This window comes from Zalophus californianus, chromosome 8 (assembly GCF_009762305.2).
Source record: "Zalophus californianus isolate mZalCal1 chromosome 8, mZalCal1.pri.v2, whole genome shotgun sequence".
Classification (NCBI taxonomy): Eukaryota; Metazoa; Chordata; class Mammalia; order Carnivora; family Otariidae; genus Zalophus; species Zalophus californianus.
This window is the reverse complement of record NC_045602.1, coordinates 32,267,916-32,293,035: the sequence shown is the minus strand read 5'-3', so window position 1 is coordinate 32,293,035 and position 25,120 is coordinate 32,267,916. Positions and strand designations below refer to the sequence as shown.

Here is a 25,120-nt window from a genome sequence, read left to right as displayed (position 1 = left end):
TGAGAAGAGCACCCCTAACTGGGTTACAGTCTTCAAAGCATTGAAATGCCTCCAGTTTCTGCTCGATAGTATGGGATGTCTACGAGGGAAAAAAATGTTTCATTTGGTTTCCTGTGAAATTATTATTTAACGGTGATTTAGTATCTAAGCACTTCTTGCTATTTTGATAGGATAGAGGCATTATATGATTAAAATTATTAAAAATACAGTTCCAGACTTGTTTATCTGTACATTAAACTGATCATTTGCTAATTTTATGGCTCAAAGATATCTCAAGCATAATGAAGCCCAGAACTAAACTTTTTAAAGAAATTTTAATTTTATTTTTATTTTTTTAGAGAGAGCACATGTGCACCAGTGGAGAGGGGCAGAGGGAGAAGGAGAGAGAGAATCTAAAGCAGACTCCATGCTCAGCACAGAGCCCCAGGGCTCGATCTCACGACCCTGAGATCATGACCTGAGCCAAAATCAAGAGTTGAATGCCTAACCGACTGAGCCACCCAGGCTTCCTCAGAACTAAACTCTTAATCTCTTCATTTCCCTTCCCATTTAGTAAAACCTCTCTTCTTACAGTATTCTTTATTTTAGTAAATGCATCTGTATCTAATACATCTGGCCAGGGATCTGAGCCTTACCTAACCCTCTCATGTCAACTCCTTTACTCTCCCTTTCATGTCTGTACATGCCGTTCCCTTAGCCTAGAATATTACCCTCCCACTTCACTGGTTCACTTTCACCTGAATTCTACTATTCACCCTTTAGGTTCCTTTCCAGAACACTAGTTTAACTCAGGCTCCTGTTTGAAGTCTGATGGCATCCTTTACTTTATTAAGTAATTTACTCACGATTACAGCCTGATAATTGAAAGAACCAATATTTGAATTTAGACAATTTAGCCCATACTTAACCTCTTCAGTCCTCTGCCTCTTATGTAGTTATTTTTGTGATTATTTGTTTAATGTCTTGTTCCCCTCCTGTACTTCTAAGCTCTGTGAGGGCAGGGACTGTGTCTATTTTATATTCCTTGTATCTAGCACAATATCTGGTGAACACATGCCTATGTGCATGTACCTTATTTGGGGAATAGCCTCTTTTACTCAAAGTCTGAAAATGGATAAAATTTCCAGGTGGATTCACAGATGACATTAACCATTTTACCTTCTAGAAATGAAAGTATAAATGTGAAGAAATCCATTTCATTTGTCTAGTAAATCAACTTACTGTGTTAGTGATGTACAGAGAAGTTTGCATTTGAAAAAGCTTTTCCTTCTGCTTTTCTGCCTTTGATTCACTAGGTTTTAGAATCTGACACTTTGAAGTTAGTGGCAGTCAATTGGTGAATTTTATTAGAAAGATATTCAAGTTACAAACTGCCATCTGTTGGCATTTTTTAGGAAAACTGAAGAATAGACAGTAGACACACCTGTATTATGAATTGCTCCTCCAGCTTTAAAGATGACTCTTAGAATGGGATTAAAACTTCAGAAGGATAGGATGTATGGGAGCACTATGGGAAAAAAACTGGGAATTTTATAGAGAGCTCCTGCTTGTGTCAGGACATCACTTGATAAGGGATTTCTGCCACAGTTGGAAGTCTCGAATATGAAGATTAAGAAAATGCATGAAGAACTAAAAAGCATCAGAGATTCTTTTCTTGAATCAGTTCTTTGTTTTATTGGTGGGAATTCTGTTATCACAAAAAGTAGTGAAAGATTTGTTTTGGAAGGCCATACTTATTGTTTTTAAAGCAAAACAAATGCAAGATGATATGAATTTGGCACTTGACACGTTTGGAATTTGTATATAGTTATTTTCTGTGGGAAAGGACTTTGAATACTGTCTTTCCCATGGCTAATGTACACACAGCAGAAAAGCAATCATAAAACTTTTATTTAAATGAAAATTAAATATAATGAAATTTTAATTTATATATTACTATATATACATGTATATAAAAATGGCACAATTATTTTCAGTACAGTTTTTTGTGGGGGCGGGTAGGGAGAGAATGGTTGGTTCACTTTCTCCCTTTTTTCTTCCCTTCCATCCATATCCCTGCTCTGCCAGGACCTCTAACCCATGTTAAATAACCTATGTTATTTTATTACATATTTTCGTCCACATTGTCATGTTCATGTACAAATGTATATTTATAATGCATTGTACACACACGCGTGCGCATGTACCTGGTTTATTTGAGCATTCCCTGTACTTTAAATTTTTCTGTTTTAAGAATACCTTGGACTACTGGGTGGCTCAGTAGGTTAAGCATCTGCCTTCGGCTCAGGTCATGATCCCAGGGTCCTGGGATCGAGCTCCATGTCGGGCTCCCTGCTCAGCGGGGGAGTCTGCTTCTCCCTCTGCCCCTGCTCTTTCTCTTTCTCTCTCTCTCAAATAATAAAAAAAAAATCTTAAAAAAAAGAAACCCAATGGAAGTCTATCAAATGGCATAGCTGTAATTCTTTTTAATGGATACATAGTTGCATTAGTTTGCCTAGGGCTGCCATAACAAACTAGATGGCTTAAACAACAGAAATTTATTTTGTTGTGATTCTGGAGACTAGAAGTCTGAGATCAGTGTTTTGGCAGGGTTGATTGCTTCTGAGACCTCTGTCCTTGGCTTGTAGATGGCCATCTTCTTCCCGTGTCTTTGCATGGTCTCTCCTCTGTTGTCTATATGTGTCCGAAATTCCTTTCGTCACAAGAACACCAGTCAGATTGGATTTGGGCCTACCCTAATGACCTCATTTGAATTGAATTGCCTCTAAAGAACCTAGCTCCAAATATAGTCACATTCTGAAGTGCTGGGAATTAGGACTTCAACATATGCATTTTTTAGGGGACACAGTTCAGCCCAATAACAATACTATTCTACAAAATATTACTATTTAACTCATAATGATATAGCTAATACTATATAGAATTTAACAGTGTGATTCATCCATTCATTTCATAAGTACTCTGTGAACAGAATTCTTGTTCCTCTGATTTATCCTAATGTGGCTAGGGATTCTGGCTTCTGGAAAAGAATGCAAGAAGACTGCTGGTGGGCAAGGAGTGGAATTAACAGGGGACATGCTAGTTACCTTAAAGGATACAGGGAGGATATAGACCTGGCTCTGTTGGGGAAGAAATAATTTCTGGATTAACCACCAGTTATGTGCTTACATGATACATTCATTAGTTATGTGTGAGTAGAGTGTTTTATGTACTTTGAATAATAAGACATTAAATTCATGGAAACCTTAGATGTACTAAAAAAAGACTATCCCGTGTATTGGAGTTACATTTGTGGTTTCCCCTTTTTTAACATATATATATTTTTAAAGTATTTATTTGAGAGAGAGAGAGAGAGAGAGAGAGAGAGAGAGAGTGTGTGTGTGTGTGTGTGTGTGTGTGTGTGTGTGTGTGTGTGTGTCGGGGAGGGGGCAGAGGGAGGGGGAGAGAGAGAGTACCTCAAGCAGACTCCCCGCCGAGTGCGGATCCGAGCTCTATCCCATGACCCTGAGATCATGACCTGAGCAGAAACCAAGAGTTGGATGCTCAACTAACTGAGCCACCCAGGCACTCCATCCTTTTTGCTTATGTATACCTGATGTCTCATTTCAGTGGATTGAGGTTCAGATTAAGGTTTCCTACTTTTTAAAAATAAAAGCACATGGCTGGAGCCCTGTTCTTACTAAAATACAAGCTCTGGGTGAACTTTGTTTAATGTTGAATCTCTGACATTTAGAATAATGTCTTGCTAACACAGCAGACCTTCAATAAATATTTGAGTCCAGTTGAGATAGAAAATAACTTTTCCCTTCTTTTTTTAATGTTCTTATTCCCTCCCCCATTGATAAATAAAAGAAAAGGGACATACTTAGACTAAACATGTCAAGGTTTTAATCCTATCAGAGTAAAAACTAGAAATATGAATCCTGTGGTTTCTTAAAACGCAATCAACTACTTTGTTGCAGTATTTGCCAGAGTGCTCTTGGTGGGCCTGGAGCTTAGACACAGCCCCCAAAAGTGGAGCTTATTCCTTATTAAAAATTTTTTTCTGTCTCCCTTGCTGGGACTCCAGTCACATATATGTTAGACTGCTTAATATTGCCCCACAGGTCATGGAGACTTGTTCATTTTTTTCAGTCTTTTTTTTTCCCCCCTCCCCTGTCTGTGCTTCATTTTGGAGAGTTTTCCTTCTGTGTCTTGAAGTTTCCGTGTATTTTATTTTGCAATATCCAATCTGCTGTATTGTCTGTTTCAGATATTATAATTTTATCTCTAGAAGTTTTATTTAGATTTTTTTTGTATCTTTTTCCTCATCATGTTCATATTTTTCCTTTACATTATTAAGCATATGGAGTATATTTATACTGCCTATTTTATTTATTATTTTATTTTTTTCATCGTGATCAGTGTACTCTTTAATCCCCATCACCTATTTCACCCTTCCCCCCACCAACCTCCCCTCTGGTAACCATCAGTTCTCTATAGTTGTCTGTTACATGGTTTGTTTCTTTTTTTCTTCCTTTGCTTGTTTCTTTTGTTTCTTAAATTCCACTTATGCTGAGATCATATGTTATTTGTCTTTCTCTGACTGACTTGCTTTGCTAAGCATTATACTCTCTAGCTCTGTCCATGTTACTGCAAATTCAAGATTTCATTCTTTTTTATGGCTGAATAATATTCTATTGAATGTGTATAACCACATTTTCTTTATCCATTCATCTGTGGTTGGGCACTTGGACTGCTTCCATAGTTTGGCTATTGTAAATAATGCTGCAATAAACATAGGGGTATTTTTGTATTTTGGGGTACATACCCAGTAGTGCAATTTCTGGATCATGTGGTAGTTCTATTTTTAATTTTTTGAGGAATCTCCATACTGTTTTCCATAGTGGCTGCACGAGTTTTCATACCCATCAACAGTACAGGAGGGTTCCTTTTCTCCACATCCTCACCCACGCTTGTTGTTTCTTGTGTTTTTGATTTTAGCCATTCTGAGAGGTGTGAGGTGATATCTCATTGTAGTTTTGATTTATGTTTCCCTGATGGGTGATGTGGAGCATCTCTTTGATGTGTCTTTTGGCCATCTGTACGTCTTCTTTAGAGAATGTTCATGTCTGCTGTCCATTTTTAAATTGGATTATTTGTTTTTTTTGGTGTTGAGTTGTATAAGTTCATTTTATGTTTTAGATACTAACCCTTTATTGGATAGGCCATTTGCAAATATCTTCTCCAATTCTCTCATTTGCCTTTTAGTTTTGTTGATTGTTTCCTTCACGGTGCAGAAATGTTTTTTTTTTTTTTTTTTTTAATTTTTTATTGTTATGTTAATCACCATATATTACATCATTAGTTTTTGGTGCAGTGTTCCATGATTCATTGTTTGTTCATAACACCCAGTGCTCCATGCAGAACGTGCCCTCCTCAATACCCATCACCAGGCTAACCCATCCCCCTACCCCCCTCCCCTCTAGAACCCTCAGTTTGTTTTTCAGAGTCCATCATCTCTCATGGTTCGTCTCCCCCTCTGACATACTCCCCTTTTCTTCCTCTTCTATTATCTTCTTCTTTTTCTTTTTTCTTAAAATATGTTGCGTTATTTGTTTCAGAAGTACAGATCTGTGATTCAACAGTCTTGCACAATTCACAGCGCTCACCGTAGCACATACCCTCCCCAATATCTATCACCCAGCCACCCCATCCCTCCCACCCCCGACCACTCCAGTAACACTCAGTTTGTTTCCTGAGATTAAGAATTCCTCATAGCAGAAATGTTTTATTTTGATGTGGTCCCACTAGTTTTTGTTTTTGTTTCCCTTGCCTCAGGAGACATATCCAGAAAAATGTTGCTGTGACCAATGTCAGAGAAATTACTGCCTTTGCTCTCTTCAAGGATTTTTATGGTTTCAGGTCTCACGTTTAGGTCTTTAATCCATTTCAAGTTTATTTTTGTGTATGGTGCAAGAAAGTGGTCCAGTTTCATTCTTTTGCATGTAGCTGTCCTGTTTTCCCAGTACCATTTGTTGAAGAGACTGTCTTTTCCCATTGTATATTCATTCCTCCTTTGTTGAAGATGGATTGACCATATAATTGTGGGTTTATTTCTGGGTTTTCTACTCTATTCCATTGATCTCTGTGTCTGTTTTTGTGCCAGTACCATACTGTTTTGACTACTACAGCTTTGTAATATAACTTGAAACCTGGAATTGTGATACCTCTAGTTTCATTTTTCTTTTTCAAGATTGTTTTGGCTATTTGAGGTCTTTCATGATTTCGTACAAATTTTGGGATTGTTTGTTCTACTTATGTGAAAAATGCTGTTGGTATTTTGATAGGGATTGCATTAAATCTGTAGATTGCTTTGGGTAGTATAGACATTTTAATGATATTTGTTCTTCTAGTCCATAGGCATGGAATGTCTTTCCATTTCTTTATGTTGTCTTGAATTTCTTTCATCAGTGTTTTATACTTTTCAGAGTACAGGTCTTTCACCTCTCTGGTTAAGTTTATTCCTAGGTGTTTTATTGGTTTTGGTGCAATTGTAAATGTGATTGTTTCCTTACTTTCACTTTCTGCTACTTCATTATTAATAGGAATGCAGCAGATTTCTGTACATTGATTTTGTATCATGTGACTTTACTAAATTCATTTATCAGTCTTGTAATTTTTTGGTAGAGTCTTTAGGGTTTTCTATATATAGTATCATGTCATCTGCAGACAGTGAGAGTTTTACTTTTTCCTTACAATTTGGATGTCTTTTATTTTTTTATGTTGTTTACTTGCTGTAGGTAGGACTTCTAGTACTGTGTTGAATAAAAGTGGTGAGAGTGGACATCCTTGTTTTGTTTCTGACCATGCGGGGGGAAAGCTCTGTTTTTCACCATTGAGTATGATGTCGGCTGTGGGTTTTCATATAAGACCTTTATTGTGTTGAGGTATGTTCCCTCTAGACCTACTTTGCAGAGGGTTTGTATCATGAATGGGTGTTGTACTTTGTCACATGTTTTTTCTGCATGTATTAAAATGATCATATGGTTTTACCCTTCCTTTTATTGATGTGACATATCACGTTGATTATTTTGTGAATATTGGACCACCCTTGCATTCTGGGAATAAATCCCACTTGGTCATGACATATGATTTTTTTTAATGTATTGTTGGATTCAGTTTGCTAATATTTTTTGATGATTTTTGCATCTATATTCCTGAGAGATACTTGCCTGTGGGTTCTCTTTATTTGTGGTGTCTTTATCTGGTTTGGGTATCAGAATGATACTGGCTTTATAGAATGAATTTGGAAGTTTTCCTACCTCTTATATTTTTTTTGGAATAGTTTGAGAAAAATAGGTATTAACTCTTTAAATGTTTAGTAGAATTCTGTGAAGTCATCTGGTCCTGGACGTCTGTTTTGGGGGAATTTTTTTTATTACTGATTCAATTTCATTGCTGGTAATTGGTCTGGTCAAATTTTTTGTCTTTCCCTGCTTTAGTTTTGGTAAGTTTTATGTTTCTAGGAATTTATCCATTTCTTCTGAGTTTTCCCAATTTCTTGACATATAGGTTTTTATAATATTCTGTTAACAGTTGTTTATATTTCTGTGGTGTTGGTTGTTATTTCTCCTCTTTCATTGGTGATTTTGTTTCTTTGGGTCCCCCCCTCCTTTTTTTGAGTCTGGCTAGAGGTTTATCAATTTTGTTGATCTTTTCAAAGAACCATCTCCTGGTTTTATTCATTGTTCTATTGTGTTTAGTTTCTATATCATTCATTTCTGCCCTAATCTTTAATATTCCCTTCATTTTCCTTCCTTTTGCTGGTTTGGGGTATTGTTCTTCTTTTTTTCTAGCTCCTTTAGGTGTGAGGTTAGGTTGTTTATTTGAGATTCTTCTTGCTTCTTGAGGAGGCCATAACCTTCCCTCTCAGACGTTTTGGACTGTTGTGTTTTCATTTCATTTTCATTTGTTTCCATGTAATTTTTGATGTCTTTGATTTTTTTTTTTTTTTTTGGTTGACCCATTCATCGTTTGGTAGCACATTATTTAATCTCCATGTATTTGTGCTCTTTTCAGATTTTTTTGTGGTTGATTTCTAGTTTCATAGCATTGTGGTCAGAAAAGATGCATGATATGACTTCAGTTTTTTGTGTTTTGTTTTGTTTTTTTTTGAATTTGTGGCGACTTGTTTTGTGGCCTTACACTAGCTATTTCAATTTCGCTGTCTGCTAATTCCATCATCTTTGCCATTTTCTGGGTTCAGTTGATTAACTCCTCTTCTGCTTTTGGGTTATATTTTCCCACTTCTTTGCATGTGCTGGTAACTTTTGATTGGTTATAGAAATTGTGAGTTTTACATTGTTGGGTACTGGATTTTGTTATATTTTATGAATAGTGTTATATTTTGTTCTGACAAGTAATTAAGTTATTTAGGGTTTAATCCGTTTGAGACTTGCTTTAAGCTATGGTAGAGCGGAGGCTTTAGTTTTACTACCGAGACAGTGTTTTCCTGAGAACTTTACATGATACCCCATGTGTTAAGAGATCTTTCCACCACGACTGATGGGAGCATGAACTAATCCTGCTCCTGTGTGAGACCCAGGAATTGTTTTGTCTGCGGCCCTTTTGGTGGTTCTTTCCTGGCCTTGGGGAATTTTTTCTCACATGTGCATATCAGTATTCAGCCATAGATTTGAGGGTACTCTGCAGATCTCTGGAGCTTCCTCTGTCTTGGGAAGTCCTCTCCATTTTAGTGCCCTATTGCACATATTTAGCTACCTTGCCCTGCATGATTTCTGTCTCCTGAATTTGAGATTGCTGGGCTCCCTTGAGACCTTGTTCCACTCTCTCCCTGCTCAGTGGCCTGAAAGCCGCTTCCAGGCAGAAGCTGACCAGTTAGAGAGCTCACCTCATTTGTTTCCCTTCTCTTTAGGCATCATAGTTTGAACTGCCTGTTTCCCAATATCTGAAAATCTTTGTTTCATATATTTGGTTTTATAAATTATTAAGTGGGAATAATGCTTCTACCAATTCCCTAACAGGTAACAGTTTTTACCAGGGACCTGTTCCTTTTGTTGCAACTGCTGGAAGTGGGTAGGAAAACCAGAAACTGGGGAAGGGAGAGTTATCAGAGGCAGGCAAAGTGGTGAGGAACATTATGAAACTAAATGGCCTGTCCTCTTAAATGTCAACACCAGGAAAGACAAAGAAAGACTGAGGAACTGTTCCAGATAGAAGGAGACTAAGGAGGCATGAAATTTGAATGCAGTAGATGATCCTGACCAGGAAAAGCAGTCTCTATAGAGAACATTGTTGGGACCGTCACTGAAATTTGAAAAAGGTCTGGAGATTAGAGAGTAATATTGTATCAATGTTAGTTTTGAATTTAATAGTTTTATTCTGATGATGTAAATGAAAATCCTTAGGAAATGCACACTGACTCACTGAAATGTTTGGGGCAAAGGGGTTGCTGTATGCAAACTGCACTCAAGTAATTATGAAGAAATATACACACATATGTGTATGTAGGTATGTTTATATGTATAGAGAGACAAGGACAGAGACAAAGACAGAAACAGTAACTGATATAGCAAATACGGCAATATCTTAAAAAATTGGTGAATCTACATGAAAGATATATGGGAATCCTTCCACTGTTTTTGAAACTTTTCTGTGAAAAGTTTTTGAAAAAACTTTTTCTTCAGAAGCAAGTTTCTGAAACTACTTGGAAACGTTTCTGGTAAAAAAAAAAAAAAATTATATTTGTGCTTGCTTGTTTTTGTATGGAGACTCTCTGGAGGAATAAATAAGACCCTGATAAAAATTGTTACCTGTTAGGGAATTGGTGGAAACACTATAGCTATTCATTAATTGGTCTTCTCAAAATACTCTTGAGTTTTGCAGCACTTAAAGGTCTTGGACAATGGTTTTTGTTTTGCCTTATCTTCATCTGTTTGCTGCTTGGATGTAGGTGCTACCAAGATGCCATCCTCTCCTTCACTGCTCTATGGTCTTAACCCTGGAGTGAGAGATTTTATCCGCCCTTAGTTTGTACTATTTCCTGTGAGTGATTGGGTGAACTCCAGATCCAGGTCTTTGGCCTTAACTTCTTTCTTGAGCTTTAAGACCTGGCTAGATTTCTAGTTATTCTCAGGTAAATTAAGAGTAAATTTTGATTATTACATTAAGATATCTTTTTTAAAAAATTATTTGTTCTTCTTTATTCTTTCATTAACATAGATCTAGTTTTCCTTTGCCAAAAATACAGAGGAAAATGAGGGAAAAGACCCAGTAACACAAGTCTAACCTAGAGCAAAGAATGTAAGTTCTGTGAGGACTAGAACTTTGTCTTTTCTGCTTTTCCCAAATGTCTACTACAGTGCTGAGCATATATGTGGGCTGCTCAACAAATATTTGTTGTATGAATGAAAGAATTGTAAGGGGAAGGTTAGAAGAACTACCAAACATTCTATCAGGCTAATGTGGTCTATAGTGTTAACTCTGATGTTTATATAGTATGTTTGTTTTATTTCTCTTCCTCCTGCGGCTTGAATCATTTTGCTCTTCTCCCATATAAATTTAGATTTTGAACAAGTTTTGTAAAGTACCTAACTGTCCTGTCCCTTGGCTACATAATAGCTGAGGGCTTAGGTCCTTATTTGATTTGATTTACATTACATTTTACATACAAGTAACAAAATGAAATAAATTGAACAGTTCATGACATGGTCAATTCAGGTTAACTTTTCTCCCTGGAGCAAACATTAAAATTAGAAATAGGATGCTTCTGGATAAAACTTTCAAACTCAGTTTTGTGAAAATTTCTCTGTTCAACATCTTTATATGAGACAAGAGTTTGACTATAATACTCATTGGCTCTAACTTATATTGAAATAGGATTAAAAAAAAAGCTACTAGTGCATAACAAGGGAAAGAAGCCAGGCACCTGTGCTTAATTAGTCCAAAACTTGATTATTCTTAGTACTTTGTCAGCTTTTTGAACTTTTGATGTGATACATTGTACTTTCAAGCTATTTTTTTTTTTTTTTTAATTTGAGGCAGAGAGAACACGAGCATGGGGAGAGGGGCAGAGGGAGGGGAAGGGCAAGAAGCAGACTCCCCACTGAGCAGGGATCCCCACCTGCGGCTTGATCCCAGGACCCTGAGATCATGACCTGAGCTGAGGGCAGCTGCTTAACCAACTGAGGCCAGGTGTCCCTCAAGCTATTTTGTAAGACAGCCTCCTTAGGTGGGAAGTTAGGATACCAAGTCACTTCTGGCTCTTTCTGTCCAACACTTAAGATTTTATGATTGTATGTGTTTGTGTTTCCTTTCTTCAGCTTTACTCTTAACTCTTAAATAGGTATTATTGTCTATATCCTTTTTATATAACCTAGGAGAGTATTCTTTATGGAGAGGGTTCAATAAATGTTTTTAATAAAAAAATCCAGAAACTTGTGAATAGTCAGATACTATATTTATGAATTAAAAATCAGGGAAATTGTCAAAAATTATATAACATGGATTAAATATTTGTAAATATTTAAAAATCAAAAATTTCCCAAGATAAATAAAGTAATGTATACATATAAAGTTATAGGACCTTTTATTCTTAATTATATATACATAGGCCTAAACACAAGTTTTCTTCACCCACCAAAGTTAACAAATTTTGGTTCCATTTTTAGAATTTTAAATGAGATTCTATGAGGAAGTCAGTACAACCCAGTTTTATTAGTTGTGTAATTAATCAGAGTGAAAGACCAGGATTTCTTCACTATTAATTGATGTTTCCATAAAAATTGCAAAACAGACAAGTGACCAATTAAATTCTGACTACAGAACATAGTATGGATTTTACTTCATTAATAAATGCAGGAAAAAAAGACTAAGCCACTTTTCAGTGTCACTGGGCAATGTCTTTTTTTTTTTTTTTAAAGATTTATTTATTTATTTGAGAGAGCGAGAATGAGAGAGAGAGAGAGTACATGAGAGGGGGGAGGGTCAGAGGGAGAAGCAGGCTCCCCGCCGAGCAGGGAGCCTGATGTTGGGACTCGATCCCGGGACTCCGGGATCATGACCTGAGCCGAAGGCAGTCGCTTAACCAACTGAGCCACCCAGGCGCCCGGGTAATGTCTTTTTCTAATTTTGGTCAGTTTGTTAAATTTCTCATTCCCATTTAATTCCATTTAATTGAAATTAAAAACAGAAAGAATATTTGGGTTTTTAAAAAAGCTTTTATGACCAAAATCATTAGAACTTTTTAACTTAACAACTATGAACATTCTTTGCTAACGAACAAGCACTATCTTACGTTATTGCTATGGAAATATTATTCCGTAGGTTGTATTTCAACCTTTATTGACAGATAGTAGATTCTAATTTGGTTAATACTAGGCTACTTTTGCAAACATTTACAGTTAAGAACTTGTAGGGGCGCCTGGGTGGCTCAGTCGGTTGAACGTCTGTCTGCCTTTGGCTCCGGTCATAATCTCAGGGTCCTGGGATCAAGCTCTATGTCAGGCCCCCTGCTCAGCGGGGACTCTGTTTTCTCTTTCCCTCAGCCCCTTCCTCCTGCTTCTGCTCACTCGCTCGCTCTCAAATAAATAAATAAAATCTTAAAAAAAAAAAAAAGAACTTGTAAAATCTCATATGCCTGTTTGCCAGGACCAGGTTTATAGTTGCATCAGTTTATTTGTTTTGCTCAATCTCATCATCCAAATTTTTTTTTAAAGATTTTATTTATTTATTTGACACAGAGAGCGAGCGAGCGAGAGAGGGAGAGGGAGAGAGCACAAGCAGGGGGAGCGGCAGGCAGAGGGAGAAGCAGGCTTCCTGCATGAGCAGGGAGCCCGATGTGGGGCTCCATCCCAGGACCCTGGGATCATGACCTGAGCTGAAGGCAGCGGTTTAACCAACTGAACCACCCAGGCGCCCCTCTCATCATCCAAATTAACAATAAAGATATTTTGTTACTTGGAAAAGTTATATATTATTTATATTTTATAACATTTATTGAAGAAAATACTTAAAACTTCCAAGACTAGAAAAATAGTTTTAAATATTACTCATAATCTTTTAATTTTTAAAAATTTTTAAGTATATCATACATTTAAAAGAGTGCATGTAACTTACACATTCAGTTTAAAATGAACACCTAGGTACATAACACATAGTTTAAGATATAATTTATTTCTTATACTTTAAAAGACCCCTGTGTTTCGCTACCTAATTGCATGTCCTCTCCCATCACCTGGAAGTAACAATTTACTGAGTTTTGGATTAATCGACTGCTTACATTTCTTTACAGTTCTATCACAAATGTATAAATTCCTGAACAAGGCATGGTTTGGTTTTGCCTTTTTTCTCATCTTGATATAAATGGAATCATATTGTTTATATTAATCTGTAACTTACATTTTTGCCCAATATTATGATTTTGAAAGTCATTTATGTTATGAAAGTCATTTTCACTGATATAATATTCCATTTTGTGAATTTACTACAATGTATTTATCCATTCTGATGTTGCTAGATGTTGGAGTTGTTTCCAAGTTTAGCTTTTCAAACATTACTTACTGTTAACATTTTTTTAAAGATTTTATTTGAGAGAGAGAGCATGAGCAGGGACAGAGGGAGAGGGAGAGGCAAGACTCCCCACTGAGCAGGGAGCCCGATGCGGGGCTCCATCACAGGACCCTGGGATCATGACCTGAGCCAAAGGCTGACGCTTAACTGATTGAGCCACCCAGGCTCCCCAGTATTCTCAAACTTTAATCCAAAAAGGTCATGTTGTTTATTTCCACCAGTAATGAATGAAAATTCCCATTTCTTCACATCTTCACCAACACTTGACTCTCAGACTTTTAAATTTTTGTCAAAATAGTAAGATCTGAAATTATATTTCAGAGTTTTAATTTATATTTACCTGAATACTTTACAAGGTCGAAGCTGAGCACCTTTGTATTATTTATGGGGCAATTGTGTTTCCTCTTATATGAAATGCCTGTACATGTCTTTTTACCTGTTTAAAAAAATGGGGTGTTTATTTTTATTAATACTTTAGAGTTCTTTATTTATCCTGGATATTTATACTTTGTGGATTATATGTGCTCCATTTATTTTCTCCCAGTGTGTGACTTAGCTTTGCACTCTTTGTGTTTTCTTTGATGAAGCAGTAGTTCTTAATTTAAGAAATTGAATTATGATTTTTCTTTGTTTTGTACTTTTTGTGTCTTTTCAAAGAAATTCTTTCCTGCCTCAAGTTATAAAGATGTTCTTCTGTACTTTTTTAAAGGTTTCTAAATCTTTTGTTCATCACAATTATGTATTTGATCCATTTTGATTTTTTTTTTATATGGTTTGTATCTTAGTCCATTCATTTGCTGTAACAGAATACCATAGACTTGGGTGACTTATAAACAACAGAAATCTATTTCTCACAATTCTGGGGCATAGGGAGTCCAAAATCAAGGCAGATTTGGTGTCTGATGAGGGCCTGCAACCTGGTTCTTAGCCACTTTCTCTCTGCATCATCACATGGTGTGAGGGTCCAGGGAGCTCTCTGGTTTTTTATTTATTATTGCTTTTTATTTCTTTTTTTTTGGTAGTGCTGTTTTAATGTATCTTTCTCCCCCCACCCCCAGTTTCTTGCTTTGGATGCTTAGCCCATTCATTTTCATCCTTTCTTCTCTTATGACATAAACATTAAAGCTTTAAGTTTCCTTCTCGTACTACTTCAGCCACAACCCACACTTTTAAAAATAAACATTTTACTTTACAACAGTTTTATATTTACAGAAAAGTTGCAAAGATAATACAGAAGATTCCTGTATATTCCTTACCTAATTTCTCCTTATTTTTTTTTTAGATTTTATTTATTTGAGAGAGAACATGAGCAGGGGCCGGGGGGGGGCTTGATTCCAGGTCCCTGAGATCATGGTCTGAGCCGAAGGCAGATGCTTAACCAACTGAGCCACCCAGGCGCCCCCTAATTTCTCCTTATTAATGCCACATGTCACTGTGTTACATATGTCACAACTAAAAAATCATTAGTACATTATTATTTACTGAACTTGCCACCTTATTCACATTTTGCCAGTTCCCCCCCAGTGTCCCTTTTTGCTTCAGAATCCCACCCAGGATACCACATTACATTTAGTCATCTTGTTTCCCTTGCCTCCTCTGGTCTGTGACAGTTTCTCAGACTTCCCTTGCCCTTGATGACTTTGAGAAGTACTGGTCAGGTTTTTTGCAGGATGCTCCTCAGTTTGGATTTGTCCATTGCTTTTCTCATGGTTAGACTGAGGTCATTGGTTTTTGGTAGGAAAACTACAGAGGTAAAGTGCCATTTTTTTGTCACAGCATATCAAAGGTACACGTTATAAACATGACTTGTCATTGTGGATGTTGACCTTGATAACATGGTCAAGGTAGTGTTTCTTAGCTTTATCCACTATAAAGTTATTCCTCCACCCCCCATCTTCTACATATTGTATGGAAATGGATTGTAACTGAAGAGTATAGTATAGACCCCCAAGTTGCTTCTAAAGAATATGGAAAAGGTAGGGGAGGGAGTAACTTTATAGTTGCATATATATATAAAGGAAAGACCGGGCACCTAGGTGGCTCAGATGGTTAAACATCTGCCTTCGGCTCAGGTCATGATCCCAGGGTCCTGGGATCGAGTCCCGCATCAGGCTCCCTGCTCGGAAGGGGGCCTGCTTCTTCCTCTCCCACTGCTGCTCCCCCTGCTTGTGCTCTTTCACTCTCTGTCAAATAAATCTTTTTTTTTAAAGGAATATCTATATAGATATGAAAAGAGACAGTCTCCCTTTATTTACGAAAATAAATATATATTTATATTTCATATATCTATCTGTATCTATATCAGAATGGCCTAATGGATATTTATTTATTTTATACTTTGGGTTATAATCCAGTACTCTATTATTTTCTTGCTCAAATTGTACCATCTTTGATCATTGAGAGCCCTCTCATGTTGGCTCCTGTGTTGTTTTTCCCTTTCTTTCATTCCTTCTTTATTCCCCCCTATGTCTTTTTGACATACCCACCCTTTTAGTTTTTGAGCACTTCTTTACTTTCCAGTACTGCAATGTGCTCTAGGCTCATTCTGTATATTCCTTCCCCAGACCTAGAATCAGCCATGTCTCCAAGGAACCCATCTTTCTCTTTTGGGGAATGGTGTTAGAAACCAAGATCAGGGCACTGGATGTGCTCATTGTTACTGAGGTATGTATACGTACCTTTAGGCCCTTTTAGTGGACTGAACTAGGAAATACATGTACTTAACAGTACACAGGCACATACTGTATGCACGTAATGATAACATGTAGGTATGTTGATTGATTTTTTGTTCTATTTGATAAGATTTGATATTAGTGCCTTTTTTTAAGGCCTCATTTTAGGTTGTGGACAGGGTAGTCAACCTAGTTGAAGGTAACTTTATGATGTTGATAACTTGTCTTTTTTATGAAAAGGTCTTTTTTGGGGCACCTAGCTGGCTTAGTCGGAGGAGCATGTGACTCTTGGTCTAGGGGTTGTGAGTTTAAGCCCCATGTGGGGTGTAGAGATTACTTAAATAAAACTTAAAAAAAAAAAAAGGTCTTTTTACCAAGACCCTTTTTAAGACGGAAATAATCCTTAAGGCATGGACATTCTGTTTCCAAAGTCCCATAACTGAACTGTTTAGAATATAGAATAAAATTTCCCTTTGCATCAAATATATTAAATATAGTTTAATTTTTTTAGCATGGCCTACAGAAATCTTTTACATTGTATCTCTTGCCTACCTCACCTCCTACCATCTTCCCATCATGCTTCCTTATATTCTAATCATGCCAAACTGCTTTGTATTTCCTAAACTGCAGTATGCACTCTCATATCTGTGTGTTTACTTATAGTATTCCTGCCAGATTGCCCTCCTTACTGATTCCATCCAGAAGATTTCCATTCATTTTTCAAAAGTCAGCTCAGGTTAAAGATCTTCTATCAATCCTCTTCTTAACTTCCCCAGATATATTTAGGACTGATTTTAGGAGTTCCTTCTTCGATGTTAATATTTCTCAAAGTGTGATCTCAGGACCACTTGCAAGAATTTCCTCCGAGGTATTTTGTTAAAGATGCAGATCGTGGGGCCCAACCCCAGATCGTTGCAAAGGGAATAGTAGGAGTGAGGTGAATTTGCATTGGTGATAGTCTCTGTAGGTGATACACAATATTTTTATATTCCACTCCAGTATTTTTAAATGAAAAATTTAAAACATACACAAAGTAGACAGAACAAATCTTCACGTGCCCATCACCTGAAGTTACCTAGATTTTGCCACATTTACTTCATCTTCATCCACCTTCCTTTTTATTTTTCCTGAAGTACTTTAAAGCAAATCGCATTCATCAGAGGTCATTTCCTCTCTGCATATTTCAAAATGCATTTTTTCTTATATAACTGTAATACCATTATCATAGTTATCAAAATTAATAATTTCTTGGTGGCACCTAATAATACCAGTCAGAATTCAAATTTGTCCATTTTTTCTGAGAAGTGTTGTTTTTGCAGTTGGTTTATTGGAATCAGAAGCCAAACAAGGACTGCATATTAAATGTAGTTGTTATATCTCTTAAATTTCTTTAATTTACAGACCCTCCTCTCCCAATTGACTTGTTGGAGAAACTGGGTCAGTTGTCGTGCAAGATGTTCAACATTCTGGGTTTTTCTGTTTACTTTCTTAGGGTAATATCTAACTTATATGTGTCATAGTTTCTATAAATGGATGTTAGCTTTTGAGTCTTGATTAGATTTATTTTTAGCTTTTTTGGCAAGATTACTTCACAGGTGGTGCTGTGGCTTTACACAGCATCAAGTCTGGCCCCAATTTTAGTGATGCTAACTTAAGATTGATCAGGGGATTCAGGACGTGACAGCCTTAGCCCTTCTTTATAAAGATGAACTCTTCATGTAATGGTTTCATTTGTTGATGATTAATATCTGAATTTATGTTGTTCAAGTTGCAAATGGATGGTTTTCGAACTCTGCATTCCTTTTGCATTTGTTACCTGGAATCCTTCTATAAGGAAGAATTCCTCACCAACTTGGGTTGTTTGATTATCCTAGAGTCTAGTTCAGACAGGAAAAGAAGGATGTATATTAATTCTTTCAGGATAAAGAATTGGTGCCCCAGTTATTTCCAGTGCTGTTTAATGAGCTTGGTATTTTTTAAAACATCATTTTGACCTCATTGGTTTTTATAGATTCAGTGTATTTCACATGTCATCCTTGCACAGGGGCCATGCTAATCTGCTCTGCATCATTCCAAATTTAGTATGTGTGCTGCCTAAGTGAGCACAGATTCAACATATTTCTGTTAGTTACAGTTGATTTGGTTTTTGAATTAGCCCATATTTTGCAAGTGAGGAGGCTTTTCACGATATTCCTATGTTTTGTTTTGTTTTGTTTTGTTATGACCCATTCACCTCTGAGAGCTTCCATGCTTTCTGGTACAATAAGATATCCCAGGCTTATACTGTCATTTACAATTACTTTTGAATGAAGAGTTAAATGTGTGTTTTAAAAATTCTGTGCATGAATATTTCCTACTATAATTGAAAATTTCTTCAGATGGTATGAGATAAAATTTTTTCAGTAACTGTATTTCTTATAAAGTTATTGCTGTATGTTAGCTATATCTTTTTTTCATTGCTTTTATTTTAAAAATTACAGTTTAAGTTATCTTTATTTTTGTACATGCATCTTTTTGGACTACCATATGTGGTAGTCCAGAGCTACTTCTACAGTGTACACAGGTTCTCAGATTATTTATTTATTTATATTTTGCTCGCATGACCAAATTTGTGATGAATAGTCTTAAATAATTTTTACTTATTTCAGTTAATTTATTGCAATTATTAAACACTAGTAAAAGAAAAATTTTAAAAATTGGGTCTAAGTTATTTGCAAATATTCATTAAATAAGCCCTCTTCACTTCCTATAGTTATATCAACTAGTAGGTTAATAAGTAAATATATCTCTCCCATAAACACCCAGTAGTTGGGTAGTTTTGCTACTTGAGTATTTGAAATACTACTAGGGCAAATAATTCTCTACAACCAAAAAAATTAAATACAATAAAAATTTGAAAACCACTTGATAAAAAAACAATTTCAGCTTTCTTTCACTGCATAAGCTTAAACTGAGGTGTTCAACTTGAATTTCTTATCTTTTCTGCAAAATATTATCCTCTTCTAGTATTTACTGGTTAATTTGGTGGTTCTCTCCCCCAAAATAGTTATCCAAACACACATCCTCACTTTCTCACCTCCCACTGTTTCTGCCTTGGTTCAGGCCTCCACTGTTTCTTTTTCCAGAGCCTGTAACATCCTTCCAACTAGTTTTGCTTCCTTCAGCCTCATCTTCATTTCGGCTCATTCTTCATACTGATACCAGAGAGATTCTTCAGCAAAGAGATCTAATTATGTCAATGTCTTGTTTAAAACCTTTCAATTATTCTCTACTTCCCTGGTCACTTCCCCACTTCTTAACATTAAACACAAGCCTGCCCTTCCCAGGCTTAGCCTTCCCTACATGTGCTCTTTGACCCAACTCTTAAAAGTTTTCCCAACATATCATTTGGTCTTGGCCTCTATAGTTTTTTATATGCTAGCTTTTTTAGTAAAAGCCCTGTTTCCTTAAATGATGCCTTTACACCTTATTCATCATTCTTTATGCCCCAGTTCATGTGTGCTTTACTTGGGAAGACTTTTTTTTTTTTAAGAGACAGTGCAAGCTGGGGGAGAGGGGAGGGGCAGAGGGAGAGAGAGAATCTTAAGCAGGCTTCACGCCCAACATGGGGCTCGATCCCACAACCCTGAGATCATGACCTAAGCCAAAATCAAGAGTCGAAAGCTTAACCGACTAAGCCACCCAGGCACCCCACTTGGGAAGACTCCTGATATTCCTCAGACTCATCAGCAAGGGTCACTCTTCTTTTTCTTTTTTTTTTTTGGTCATCACTGTACCTTAAATATAACTCCATTTTAGCCCCATCACACTGTGTTAAGTCAGTTGTGTGTGTCTAGCTCCTCTGTGAGGGTAGATGTTATGTCCTTATTCCTCTTTGTGTCCCCAGCAAATAAGGGGAACTGTGGAAAGAAAAAAGATTGTTATATATGTGGGCCTAAAGGCTAATTAACAGTCTCCAAGAAATGAGACAATATTTTTAGTCAATTTAATTATAGAAAAGATTAAAGTTCTCTGATTTGTTTTATTTTTGTCTCTTAATTTTTTTTACAAAGGATTTTTGCTTTAATTTTTAAATCTGTGAATGAGGAAAGATAAGCACCTAAAACAAAATGTTGGCTAAATAATCATTGTAACATTGAGAAAGAAATGTAATGATCCAAATCTTTATTATTTGCTATGGTAAAGATTTTGAGAATACAAGTTTTATTTTATATTCTCCTGTTATATTTATAAATAAAAGTAGCAGATCTGGGCTCAGGGTAGGACAAAATACACTCTAGAAGCCTTCCTAATTCTTCAGAGAGCCATTAGCTAGAAAAAGCTATGAAAAATTCATCAGAATTCAGCATAGTGTTTTCTGGCAGTTTACCCAAGGGCTTGCTGAATACACTTAGAGGACTCATGTATCAGACAACTAGGAACTGATAAAGACCTGATCCCTTTGTTTTTACAGATTCCACAAAATCTGGCAATAGCCAACAAAGTTGCTTCTGAATCTGTTAGAAACCACTAGAGACAAAATGTTGCATCTTTGGTTGAATATGATGATTATACCTTAAAAGAATTACTCACTGTCATGATCATATAAAATTCTTATTCATGGCTCTCAATTCTTTAGTGAAGTTCTTAAATTTGCTTCACTTAAATTACCTAAAGTAATTATATTTTAAAAGTATGTGAAGTTTTTGATATCAATAAATTTAAGTATAAAAATAATTTTTTTGAAAACTGTATATAAGGGAAAACCCACATCTGGTATATAAACCCAATTCTAAATGCTTACACACACACACACACACACACACCCCTGCTACACAGCCTCAGTGAATATCAGCTGTAGATGACTTCTGAAGGCTGTCATAAGAAAACCCACATCTGGTATATAAACCCAATTCTAAATGCTTACACACACACACACACACACACACACACATACACCCCCGCTACACAGCCTCAGTGAATATCAGCTGTAGATGACTTCTGAAGGCTGTCATAAGATTTGGCAGTGTAACCTATTCTGTATGGTCTTGAATAATTTGGATCATTTGATTAAATACCTTGAGTACCACTTGAATAGAATGGAACACTTTGGCTGTAACACTATCTCATAGAAAAGAAGTGTTTTTTATTCTGTCTGTATAGGAAATGTAGTACTACTTCTGTCTGCTCATTAAAGCTCTTAACAGCATCTTCCTTAAAAGAATAAAGAGCAAAGTCTGTTATTTCAGGAATTGGTCTTCTTGTCTTGAAACATTTACTGTTGTCCATGCTTTTCAGTCAGAGGTTTTGAAGTATTATTTTTTTTAAGGAAGTAAAATAACTTATTAGTCTCTTGTATGAATGAACCTTGTGATCCTAATTTGATAGGTTTAAGATACGGTAAAGGGTAGGGGCGCCTGGGTGGCTCAGTCATTGGGCGCCTGGGTGGCTCAGTCGTTAGGTGTCTGCCTTCGGCTCAGGTCATGATCCCTGGGTCCTGGGATCGAGCCCCGCATGGGGCTCCCTGCTCAGTGAGGAGCCTGCTTCTCCCTACCCCACTCTCCCTGCTTATGTTCCCTCTCTCACTGTCTCTCTCTTTCTCAAATACATAAATAAAATCTTTAAAAAAAGAAAAGGTATGGTAAAGGTTAATAATATTCAGAAACTTAGAAGAACAGCTGACATCATGCATTATTTTCTGTTTAAGCCTAATGCTTTGTGTGATTAATTTACTTAATAGGTTTTATTTGGCTATTAGTAACTATCAGTGAATAAAATGGTTTGAATTTAAATTTCTAAAATTTTATGTGTCATGCAAGGTGTCAAACTTAGCCAACATTTGAATTATATGTGCCTGAATTATAAGCAGTATCAAGTTTGTTTGTTTAAACCATAGCATTTCACCACTCTGGTTATATACAGTTCATTTGATTCTACATAATAAACATCTATTTTATGTTCTGTCTTTATATGTTGAATGGTTTCTGCTTTAAGGGTTTATGCTCCAGAAATCATCCAAACTCTAGCCTTGCCACTATCCCTTTTCAGTCTTAATTTTAAGAAAGAAATATTTTATTCCTTTTACCCCTGCAACCCCAAAGCTTTGAGTATACCATGAATGTCACGGATTTAGAGCGAAAAGTAAAGAGAATATGATTCTAGAACTAGATAAACAAGGCCCTGCCCAATTAGATCATCACTGTCCATCCAGTAGACAAGGGAACATATAATTCAGTATGACAAACTGATAACAAAAATGTGGTATCCAGTACAAGCATTAGCAGAGTATAAGGCCCCTATAAGCAGAGACTGTTTTTGGTTTATCACTATGTATCCAACACCAACAGAGTCTGATACTTAATAGAGTCAATAAATCATTTAAATGAATGAGATTAATTCTACCTTAGAAAGAGGCAAGAAATAAGGAAGTCTTCCCAAATGAGGTGAGAGCTGGGCTTTGAAAGTCAGATAGGCAGGTGAAAGGGTAAGGGAATGAATGATAGGCATGCATGCCATGTTTTAGCAAACTGCAGATAGTTTGAATTGCTTCAGCATAAAGTGTAAATTGAAGAGCAGCCGGAGATGGAGATATATTAGTGAAGAATTATGTTGTTTCCATGGGTTTCTTTGGAAAACAAAGAACATTTTTTTTAAAAATCTGATTAATTTACACTTTGCAGAACACTTTATAAAATGTGTTTCTGTGTACCTAAACCTCAAAGGGCTTTGATATTTTTAAAAGTTAATTAAAATTATTGTTGATTAAATATTTTTTTGAAAGATTTTATTTATTTATTTGACAGAGACACAGCGAGAGAGGGAACACAAGCAGGGGGAGTGGGAGAGGGAGAAGCAGGCTTCCCGCAGAGCAGCGGGCCCGAGGCGTGGCCGCGGAGCAGGGAGCCCAATGCACGGCTCTATCCCAGGACCCTGGGATCATGATCTGAGCTGAAGACAGACGCTTAACGACTGAGCCACCCAGGCGCCCCTGATTAAATATTTTCATTTTAATATTATCTCTAGCATTTTAGCTGTATGTCGGACTTTTAGTAAATTTATAATTTTATAAATTTTACTTTATAATTTTGAATGAAAATGATTTTACCTTTTCAGATTATAGAGATTTATAGTGCTGTATTTGCATTTATTACATGCCAATGTTTATTAAAGTGTGACAGCATACTTCAAGCCAAGTGTTCTATGGAAGCCTACTATGTAATTAGATACAGTTTGTGAGCATTTTCCTTATGCTCATGGGGCTACTATGACACTCCTCAGACTCCAAATTTGACAGTCAAGGGTTTAGTGGAAAGAGCTATGGCCCAGACACCAGGAGGTCCAGGTTTAGTATTCATAGCATTGCTAGTTAGCTATAGGATCATGGGTGTTTCCTTTTTCTCATTTGCTAAATAGTGGGGCTGAGTTAAATGACTTCTAAAGTCCCTTTTATTTCTAAAATTCTGTGGTTTTGTAAATCTGTAGCTATAGTTCATATGATTCTGGAGACTTGGACAGGAATGTAACCCCCAATTATAGCTACATTTTCCAGTACAACATCTTGTGAAAACAAGGGCTGTCTATACTGTGTGTGTGTGTGTTTTTTTAAGTTTTTATTTATTTATTTGACACAGAGAGAGAGACAGCAAGAGAGGGAACACAAGCAGGGGGAGTGGGAGAGGGAGAAGCAGGCTTTGTGCTGAGCAGGGAGCCCAATGCGGGGCTCGATCCCAGGACCCTGGGGTCATGACCTGAGCCAAAGGCAGACGCCTAACAACTGAGCCACCCAGGCGCCCCTATACTGTGTTTTCTAAAATATACTTTCATTTTGGGGCATCTGGGTGGCCCAGTCAGTTAAGCGTCTGCCTTCAGCTCAGATCATGATCTGGAGTCCCAGGATCAAGCCCTTCATCAGGCTCACACTCAGCGGGGAGTCTGCTTCTCCCTCTGACCCTCCCCCTTCTCATGTACTCTCTCTCTCAGATAAATAAATAAAATCTTTAAAAAAAATAAAATATACTTTCATTTTTTAAATTTAGCTCTATGTGTGAGATACAGCTTTTCTTAAGTGCTTTTTTAAAAAAAGAAAAAGATTTTATTTTTTATTTTTAAGTGATCTCTACACCCAGTGTGGGGCTTGAACCTTACAACCCAGAGATCAGGAGTCACATGCTGCACTAACTGAGCCAGCCAGGTGCCCTGAGATATAGTTTTTCTTATTAAAAACTTTTATAATTAAAAGTTCCTTTTTCTCCCCAAGTTATAGTAGAGATTTTGGTAGGATAGGTGGAGATACCTAGCGAGTGATTTGAAGTGTGTGTCTAAAACTCAGGAGAGAAGTCAGGACTAGAGGTAGATTTGGAGTCATCTGCATAGATTATAGTTTAAAATGTGGAAGTAAATGAGATTGGGGGGGAAGAACAGAAGAAGGGAGTGAACAAATAAGGTTAGAATTCACCCCCCAGAGGTAGAGGAAAATAGGAAACTCCACAAGAAAATGGAAGAGGCACAAGGAAATAAGAGAGGTAGAATAGATTGTGTCGCTGATAAGAGAATAAACCAATGGTTGCCAGAGGGAAGGGGTTAGGGGATGGGCTGAGTGAGTGAAGGGGAATGGGGGATACTTCTGGTTCTGGAATGAATAATCACAGGAATAAGAGGCACAGCATCTGGAATATCGTCAGTGATATTGTAGTGGTGTGGTGACAGGTGGTAACTACCCTGGTGAGCGTAGCGTAAGGTATAGAGAAGGTGAATCACCTAAAACCAGTGTAACATTGTGTGTCACCTATACTCAAATAAGTAAATAAAACATTTGTCAAGTTCCAATTTAAAAACAAAAAGGCAGGTTTAGTCTTGTTAAGTGTTGAAGGGAAATAAGTTTACATTAGTTATACACA

The 25,120-nt window shown here is 36.7% G+C and overlaps 1 protein-coding gene and 1 non-coding gene across 11 annotated transcripts in view; one reads left to right on the top strand and one right to left on the bottom strand.

Annotated features, from left to right (window-relative positions):
* SOS1 (SOS Ras/Rac guanine nucleotide exchange factor 1) overlaps positions 1–25,120 on the top strand; it is a 142,487-nt gene that overhangs the window by 38,466 nt on the left and 78,901 nt on the right. The gene's annotated exons all lie outside the window — the stretch shown is intronic.
* On the bottom strand, positions 18,242–18,350 carry LOC113938779. Its single transcript, XR_003524986.1, has one exon. It is a non-coding gene; the product is annotated as a U6 spliceosomal RNA (small nuclear RNA).